The sequence below is a fragment of the Microtus pennsylvanicus genome, chromosome 16 (assembly GCF_037038515.1).
Source record: "Microtus pennsylvanicus isolate mMicPen1 chromosome 16, mMicPen1.hap1, whole genome shotgun sequence".
In the NCBI taxonomy this organism is placed as follows: domain Eukaryota; kingdom Metazoa; phylum Chordata; class Mammalia; order Rodentia; family Cricetidae; genus Microtus; species Microtus pennsylvanicus.
The window spans coordinates 38325561-38335906 of NC_134594.1; the positions used below are offsets into that span (position 1 = coordinate 38325561).

General features: G+C 37.5%; 1 pseudogene; it reads right to left on the reverse strand.

Moving 5' to 3' along the window:
* Positions 1-3747: 3747 nt before the first annotated feature.
* LOC142836428 (small ribosomal subunit protein eS8-like) lies at positions 3748-9785 on the reverse strand (annotated as a pseudogene).
* Positions 9786-10346: the final 561 nt, after the last annotated feature.

Sequence of the window (10346 nt, forward strand, 5' to 3'; positions counted from 1 at the left end):
ACACTGCTTCTAGAGAGTTACCAACAAGTCAACATTTACTCTCTACGCTAGCAAACTCCTTTCAGTTGTAAGGGGGCGGAAGAACAGTGATTGGGTTTAATGGCAATGAAATTTTTGTTAAAAGAAAACCAATAGTGAGTTTGGTCCAGACTTCCTTGTTTAAAAGACAAATGGAACATTTCTTGGAGAAAGTCGTCAACATTAATAGGCAATTTTCAGTCCCTAATGTGAAATCTCTACATAAATTAATCAAACAATAAGAACTGGTGTGGAACACTAGGAAGGAAAATGGGGTGCGATTGAGGAAGCCTAACTCTAGACATATCTCTGCCACTAATTATGCGGCCTAATTCTACACATATCTCTGCCACTAATTATGTGGCCTAACTCTACACATATCTCTACCACTAATTATGTGGCCTAGAGCAAGTTCCTTGATTTTGTTCATAAACACCAAGTCCTATTGCATTTGGTAAATGCTCCTTCCTCCTGTAAGGAATTCTCTCATTTATCCTGTTACATTTTGACCACCGCAGGTGCCTGATTTAAAGCACAGACTGTCTTTCACGTTTCCCACCATGAACACTTGCTCTTCTTGCCCTTCTAGTTCTAATGCTGTTTTCACACCTCCGCTAGGACGGTTTTCTAAACAGAGAGTCTAAGCAGCATTTGAAAAACCCCCAAAATGGCCTGAGCTCTAGAATACAGCAGATCTTCATCTGGGTGGTCTTTCCCCTCGTGGTCCACTCTGCCCACTTTCCTGCTTCAGTGCATCAGGATCCCCTACAGCAAGTTTTCAGCTTACCTGGGAGCACTGTGTCTCTTGCTTTTTTTCTCTATTTGTAATGACCCCTTTCTTAAATGGCTAAATTCTTTATTATACTCTGAGACCCAATCTCCAGGCTACCTTTTCTGTGAGGTCTATTTCCTGACCCTGTTCAGGAAAGTGATAGAAGCATAAAAGAAAGCTGATTTTACATGTTTTCGTGGTTTTCTGTCTAAACCGTCCCTGTGTTCGGTCATTTCATTTTTTTCACCATTAAACCACTAGTAATGTTTGGTCAGAATCTCCTTCAATAAACTGTGAGATTTTCATCTTTTTTAAAATTCTGTCTTCTATATGGTTTAATATGAGCTTGAAATATGTGCATTCAGAGTCAATGAATGAAATATTTGCATTTTGTAACATGAATGATTTAGTCTACATGTTTGTAGTCTACTCTTGTGTTTCCTGGAGTCTCTGAAAATGTAGAATTTTGTACATATGTTCACTTACACTTAGAGGCATGGTAAAATATATACAGTTTTTTCTCAGGTCTCAAAACAGATCTTTCACCCCAGAAGATTACCTCTATGTTTGATACTGGATTATTTAAATTTATGGATAAACCATATCAGGGGCCTTGAGCCTCTCTACTCCCTCAGGGCTCCGAATAGGATGTCTATGGCAAGGGAGGATCTGAGGGTAAAAATTAACTCAAGCACATTACCTCTGCATGTCTTTTAATTTTGGGGAGAGGGGAAAAAAATGAAGATTTTAGTTTTTACAGTCATAGTTGGAGAATTCCATAGGCAAGGACAATGATAATATACATATCAAAATCACAAAAAAGGGCAGGTAAAACCTGACAAAACTGTACTCTAGAGCAGGTGACACCACCCAGGAAAGAGCCAGCATTCAAGGGGAAATACCTGACAATTCAAACTTTAGATAAAGTTACTAAATATCTTCTAATCCAATCTCTTTTGTGATAACCAGCTTTGGGGACACCCAGATTTGTTCGTTAGCGAAGGTGGGACATGCTGCCTTCCTGCTCTTCTATAGAAATTTCTATATGGTCTGTTAGTATATAATTTTGTGTGATTGACTCTACATAAATCTGCCTGTTAGAATAAGGTCTCACGGTGTGGAGGAACAGGATGGTCACTCCATTGCCCATGTACAAGAAGTTACACTGCTGATTTGTTTTGAAAATGGAACTCATTTTGAAGGGAAGAACCATGGCTTTACAAGGTTTTCACAGGTGTGACAGTGACTTTTCCAAAAGACAAATATTCCTATAGCTCAGTAAAACAGGATATTCCATGTGGACATATATGTATACACTTTCCATGGATCTGCCTATTGGTCTGTTAGCTGTGCATTCACGGTAAAGTCCTGTGGGCTTGCGACAGAACCACAAAGTGTACTGATAACATTATGAGCATGCCAGGCCTCTTTTCCTAAGGTGAGAAGCCATCAATCTGTGCTACAAAAAATGCATTTCAGAAACATTTCTAGATGCGATTAAATTAAAACTTTTTAAGAATTTATTGTTCTAATAAGTACAAATAACTCATAATTTGTTCTGTACTTGTGCGATTATCCTGTAATCCTGAATTTCTTTAGAGTCTTGTGGCACTTTAATCACATATGCATATAAAGAGGAATTAAATTAAAATACAGTAATTATAATCTTTATGTGGAAATAAAATTTATCTTTCAATTGTGTCCAGAGTGTTCTATTCGAAAGTGGTCAGAAACATAATAGTGCCTTCAAAACACAAACATTAATTGAATAACTGAATAAACTGAAAAACTACAATAACATCATTTATTAATTTCCTCATGTGAATGTTAGGTTAATCACCAGTGCTAACCTTCATTCTCCTACTAAATGTAGTACTAAGTGTTCTAAAGAAGAACGGCAAATTTGTTCTAATTTGTTATTTTTTGAAATCAGTATAAAGCTTTCATATTGAGATTTTAGATACTGGACCAAATTTTAATCTGCCTTGTATGCTGTTCCCAGAGACATGTCTGTATGATAATTAGAATAGGAGATCAGTAAAGGCAGTGTTTGGGGTCTTATACAAAAAAATAGTAGAAAACTTTCAAATAATTATTTTTTTCACATTAATTTTCCCTTAGGCTAAACCTATCAGTCAACACTGTTTATATTAACGTTTTTGGTTGGTTGACTGGCTATGGTGTGAAGACTTTCATATATTAGGCAAGTACTCTATTATTGCCTTACACCCAAGTCTCTGTCTATAATATTTTTTATTCATTTTACTTGGAAGAAATCCCATCATAAACAACATGGGGAGAACAGGTAATGGTATGGTATGTGCCCTGTTAGAAACATCTAAAAAGAAGGTGGATCGAGGCTCAGGGTCATTAGTGTCTCCACTATTAGTCTTTTGGCATTGGGGATGCGAATGCATAGACTACAGTATGAAAAATTTGAAAATTGATTCCTTAGAATACTGGTAATTTCTGCTGTTTTTAACTTTTACAAGGAGTAAAATATATAACAGTTTTTGAGAGAAATGTAATTCTCAAGTATAGTTAAAATTGCATACTTATAAGTTCTATTCTTTATCAAATTATTTTTTTCCTCTTAACTCTAAGAATAATGATACTGTCTCAGACAAAATTTTCAGATAATGAAAACAAAATATATGAATGAACTTGGAGTGACTTTCAGAAAATTGTTTATAGAATTTATGTTAGTCATCACTAAAGGTTATTCTATATTTCATGGAGAACTAACTCGCCCTCTCTTTCTCTCCTCTCCCTCTCCACTCTTGCTTTTTCTTTCTTTTTCTAATTTCTACTCTACTGTTTCTACTAATGAATGGAAGAGAAAAAATAAACTCTACTATTTTTCTACATCTCATAGAAATTTTGCTAACTCTATCATGTAGCTTCTGACTGATTTAATTATTCATTTATTCAACAAGTATTTGAATGCCTACTACATTTCAGATTTTATTATCAGCATTAGAATATGACAGTGATGGCCTAGAGCTCTTTCTTAGATAGAAAGTCAGTTCCTTGACTTCTAGAACATAGCCCTCTCTCTGCCACACTGGCCTGGTCTCAAGGCAGTAGAGACAAGAAATCTACCCTGCTGGAGGTGATCCTCCAGAAGACTGCTGATTTTGGTGTTCTTCTTCTTTGCATCATATTTCTTTTGAATTGTCTTTGCTCATTTTTGTTTTAAAGCTCTTCCTCCTCGGTAGCCAGCTCGGCCCCCTTCTTTTGGCCTGTGGCAGGGCTAAGCAGGGCTAGTACTACTGTCGTTACATTGTGTTGACCAATGCAGCATGCAGTTCTTCCCCAGGGTTTTGATGCAGACCAGCTTGCTATTGGATGCATTGAAGACAGCGTCAATGATTCCTGTTTTGCAAACACAATACTCAGAGCCCCAGGAAAATTCCCCACATCCAATCTTAGGGCTTGGTACTTTTTACTGCCTACTTGAACTCAGACTGTGTGTGTTACACACACACACACACACACACACACACACACACACACAGTGAGATCCAATCTTAGTGTTGGCAAAAGGCTATTCTAGCTCATACTGCTGCTTCTTCTGGTAGATCTTTCTCCTACCTCAGGTCTTGGGGAGCTTGTGCCAGACGTCCCGAGAGATGCCTATCACTCGGTGCTGGCTGGAAATAGCAATGTCCTGGTTTACAGAAGCCATAAAAACCTGGTAGAAACCATAGAAGAGATTTTTTAATTGGACCTTCTCTCAAGCTGATCATAAGTAAAGATGTCACCATCACCATGATATTGAGTTTCCACTACCAGACAGCCATCTGCTCACAAGGGCAAGTAGTTGACACTCTCAGCATGTGGTATTAAGTTGCTAGGCTCATTCAAGAGTACTAAATGCATTTTCAGTTTTAAATGATTTTTATTTTAGATAGTTTTATTTTAACAGGATCTTATCATAAGAGATTAGCATTTGAATGCACATATATAAGTAATGTCCTGTGAAGAAAGAAGGAATTTTAGGAGGCAGAGAAAAAAAATTGAATGTGCTTTAATTTTTATGTGGTTTTTATAGTTCAGAAAAGCACAATATACCATATGTTGTATCCTGGTGAATTTATCACTTTAGAACTTTAACCTAATCTATACAGAACATTTTGAGTGACAAGTTAGGAAGACTTTAAATATCATAACAATTTAAAACCCGTGACCCAAGTACTATTAGGGAGACCTATCAACTGATAAAGTACCTGATTCACCAGGGCCTGTGTTAAGTTCCCAGTATCCATGTAAAAGACTGGGCATGGTGGCACACTTTAATCCAAGCACTGACCTGGGAGATAAGAGGATCCCTGGGGTTCCCTGACTGACCAGTCAGTTAAGTCTAATTAGTGAGTTCAAGCCACTGAGAGACCCCGCTGAAGAAAACAACAACACAAGATGAACAGGGCTAAAGAGATGGCTCAGAATTTAAGAGCATTTCCTATTCCTGTTGAGGACCCAGATTCTGTTCCCAGCATGACATGGTAGCTTACAACCACTGCTTAACTCCATTTCCAGGAGATCCATCTCCTCCCTAGCATCTGCAGGCGCCAGGAAAGCATGGAGTTTGCTTACATTAATGCAAGCAAAGAACTCAAACTTGTAGAACAAAAAACATATCTTAAAAGAAAAGCAAAGTTGGTGACTTCGGTAGTATAATATCAGAGGTTGTCCCCTGACTTCCAAGCATAAGTGCATCAATATACTTATACTTCTTCATAAATACAAATAGGTACATGTATGTAGCATAATTTCTAGTTATGATAAAGGATGACATGCCTGCCGGGGATGTAGAGCACATATAGGGAATTATAGCCCGTATAATTCAGCATCTATAGTCTAGCTACAATATTATTAAAACACCCATGGTTGTACAGCTATATGGATTGTAAAACAATAATAATTTAAAGGGAATATACTAATATGCTTTCTTAATTGGCCAAATCAGAAAATTGGAATGCCGTGTTTCTGTGTTGTGGTAAGAATGTAAGAAAGTCATCTTTAGTATGATTCAGACCAAATTTTAGTTCTTGAATTACTGGCTGTCAAAAGAAAAAGAAAAGCATTACTGGTCACGTTCATCTCATTAGCTAACAAAAAAAAAACTGACAGAAAGCAGTTGTTTGGGTGCCCTAGGTATGTAGAATGGCAAAACTTAGTTGACAGGAAAGTCTCTCTCTCTCTCTCTCTCTCTCTCTCTCTCTCTCTCTCTCTCTCTATATATATATATATATATATATATATATATATATATATGTGTGTGTGTGTGTGTGTGTGTGTGTGTGTACATATATATAATTTTATAATGTATATTTATACATTATCTTTCAGATAACAAATTCATCTTAAAATGAATCTGGACTCGTTTACTCACTGAGAGCATTTTCTGCTCTAATCGATGCTCTGTAATAAATATGTCATGTTTGGATCCTGCTCTGAGGGCCATCACTGTGCACCTCCTGCCCCAAAGACCCTGGTAAGCAGCACTCTCCTCCCTCCATACAAAACACCCAGAGTTTCTGACATAGATAAATGTATAGAACAGGGCTTATTTTTATTATACTCCTTTGTGTTATTCCCATCCTCTGGTTCTCCTCCTGTAACAAAGACTTAGATTAAATTCAGACTTATTCCATAAATGGAAAGCTGAAATTCATATTACTTCTCAGTAGATAATGAAATCTAAATATAGGCAAAATTTGCATTCTAAGGGATTTTTTTTTGTAATCAAGGAAGCTTAGGCTGCTGGGAGGAAAGAGGTGCATAGCACCTAAACTGGTCATTACGGCATGGTACTGACTTTATTCTTGAAGAGTACTTAAAAGTAGCCTTCATCATGGGGAGGGGACAATAGCCATATCTGTTGAGCTTGTCTGCATACTCACAGATGCACATACACACACACACAGAGACACACATAGACATTGACACAGACAGACAGACAGACAGACAGACAGACACACACACACACACACACACATACTTATGTGTGAATTATGTAGAGAGGATTATGACCTTACTTGTATTTGATCGGAAGCCTGAATAAGATTTGGATTGTAAATTTTTTCCTCTGTCATATGTGAAAGACCCCCAAGGTGGGCTGCCTTTCAGTCTGGGGAGACCCTCCCCAAGGAACAGCGAGGCCACACGTGCGGATGCAAACAGCAAGAGGTTTTATTCAGATACACAGGTACCTGGGGCGTGGTCGCTCGGAGGACTAGCCTTCAGGTTGATGCAGTGGATTTTTTATAGGGTAGGGAAGCAAAAGCGCAGGAACAGAAGCGAGACGCATAGTTACAGGGTTCTGATTGGGCAATTCAAATAAGGCTCGGGTTCAAACTGAGTACAATTCTGTGGTTTCCAAGAAATCAGATATGCATGCTGACTTGGCCTATCTAGGGTACAACTCTTCTTCTGGACCCCAAGTCCCCTGCTGGCAGTCCAGATGGTTGACCATAGATATCTTGCCTAGCTCAACGCCCCTGCCCCTAAGTTGGCCAACGCCCTTATCTCTAAATTGAACTCCCCTGTCCTAGCTTTCAGTTATATTACTCAAAATTCAAGCCTTGTAAAATAGCGTTATTGCTGCTGCTAACTTAATGCTGCTAAGTAGGGATCTTTCAGTATGTATATATACATACACACACAAACACACACACACACTCACCTCACTCCTTAAATACTTGTATAGCAATAGTTATTTGACACTGAAAATATAAAACAAAAAAGTAAAAATAGACTTACACCCTATTTTAAATAGAGTTAATCCTAAATTAACAAAATATGAAAAAGATGTTAGGGAGAAGGGAGCCCCCAATAAGCTAGATTAAGGAGTGGTTTTAATTAGAAGTATTAATTAAATAGACTTAATTAGAGGTAAGAGCAATATTAAAATATATGACCTATAATATTTTTTTCTTTTCCTTGCTTTTGGCAAAATGCTTGTTATCTAAACTGTAGAGTTGCAAGTAGTAATTGGTATTAGCTTTAGTTTGCTCCAATCTAGTTTAGCTTTAATTAAATTGAAAATCAATAGTTAAAATAACTATGAAAATTGGCCAATTTGGGAACAAATTTTATTCTCTTCTTGCAGAATTAATTTATGGAACTAATTGTGTACTAATTTTCTCTCTCAAACTTTAAAATATTTTAAATATAGTTTGCATGTTACCTAGCAGCAGAAACATTTTTGTTGTGTAGACGTATTTTTTTTGAGAGTCAATGACCTCATCATGTTGGATTTATTTTTATTATATTTAGTTTTGCGCATGTTTCTGTTTGTGGACATATGGAAATGAGTGCAGGCACCTGCAGAGGTCACAAGTGTCAGATCCTCTAGGGTTGAAGTTACTGGCAATTGTGAGTCACCTGACATGAATTTGGGAAATGAACTCGTGTCCACCACAAGAGTGGTGTACGCTCTTAACCTTTGAGCCATTCTTCAACTCCAACTTCATAATATTGAAATTTTAAGAAAGCGAAATCAATTATTCCATAGTAAAGACTGAGAACGTTCAGTCAAGAATATTTCTACATAAGAATGGAGTATTCGTATAGACCTTAAGTACGAGTGCATTGAAATGTCATTCCCTAATAGGTTAAGCTATAAACCAGAAGATCTTAGAGCTTTTGAGCAGTAAAAGTCAATTCAACAACAAAAGTTCTTTAGAAGTTTAAGGAGCTCAATATCATGGTTTTGTCCTTTCTTGTGTAGACCTGTGTTCATTACAAAGGTAAGGTCACCTGATATGGCCTCAAGGCATTATATCAGACTGGTTGGAGGGGCCACACCAAACTGAGGCTATGGCAATTTTATTGAGAGCAATCAGACTTTTATGCTTTTATTAGAAACAGAATATAATGGCAATTACCAGAATCAATACAGTTGTAGTTGCCAGGATGCAATGAGGTTTGTAAACTATACAGTGCTCTAGAAAGTCAAAGTTTCTCAAGTATTTCTTGAGACAGCACCAGGTTGATTCTGAGTCAAGCTGTTATACTCTTCAAATCATATTAATAATTACAAAAATGTTCTACATGTGTTCAAACTCCATTGAAAATACACATGGCGATTCTGTGGCTCCCTACGAGCCAGGGAAGATGCCATTGTAACAGATTGTAGGTCCTGTCAATGGTGCTGCTCCACTAACCAGACTATACTGTCTTAGTTTTAAACTGTAGCCCCCCCCCCGGCTGGTACTTAATAAATATCCTAAGGTACAGTATTCAGTTTTTAAGGGTAGCTATTTATATCAATCCTCATACAGATACAGGCCAGGGAGTCTCTGAGAAACGCGGTTCTGCATTTCCTGCCAGTTTCTCAGGCTTTAGTTACTTGGCCTGATTACAGAGATAATATTGCATTAATACTAGGGAAAGAAATGATTTGAGTTCAACTGTCAAAAAAATTAATTTGTAGGGATTATTTTTGTTCTCAGTATTTTAGATGTGTCCAGCACTCACTCTTTTGTGTAAGTTCCCAGGTTGGCTATTGGAGTGTTAAATCAGCCACAGACCAAGGTCAGACAGATGGATGTGCGTGTGGTCCAGTAAATCTCTATTTTTTACAAGAAGAACCACACAGATGTGAGCAAGAGCTAGAGTCTGCCCATCCTGTGGTACTAATTACCCACAGAATATGCATATTTTATTCAAAATAGAATCTCTGTTTATTGCTCAATTACTATGTTATAATTAAACAAATGAGTATTATGACTATAATTATGTTCATTATAACCACAAATTTTCACATTAATTTAGGTTTTTTGGGGGGGGGGTTGATCTTGTGTGAAACTGACTTCATATTTATGAAGACTTGTTAAATAAAATTGATTCTCGGAAAGGTTATTTTTTTTCCAATATCACATCTTTGGAAAGCAGAAGAAAGCCTTTATAGGGTTCCATGGCCAACATCCACAGTGTTAGACTTCCTGAGGAAGCAAGTTAGAAGCAGCACTACCAGCGGGGCTACCATGTCGGTCCACAACCAAGTAGAGCTGGTGATTCTAGTTGACTGTGAAAATAAAGTCAACCGTTTTGTTTTGATCTTTGATTCCCTGTAATCAAAGGGGATCGCTGGAGCTGATAAACTTTTCCTACCTAAGTCTGAAGTCTTTGACTTTTAGAGACAGTTTTATTGTAAATTGTGCTATTTATTAATGATGCTGTGGCAAATTAATAATTAGTTCATTTAATGAAACATAATTGGATCTAGAAAGGATAAAGATGTGTCTTTTGGGGTTCTCAATCGGATAAATTCGCAGAGGGGAAAGTTTTAGTGGCTTCTCAATAGAGGAGAGTCTTTAAAGACATCTCATTAAAATGTTCTGTAGGATGTCTGAAAGGATTTCGCGTGTGCATTTGTGGCATGTGTGTCTATGTGCAGGTCATACATGTGTGGGTGGAGGTGAGTGACCCACAGGAATGTGTGGAGGTCAGAGGGTAACCTCTGGAGTTAGGCCTTCGACATGATTGGAGTAGAGGTCCTACTTTTTCACCTGTGTGCATCCCAGGCTACCTGTCTGGGAGCCTTCTG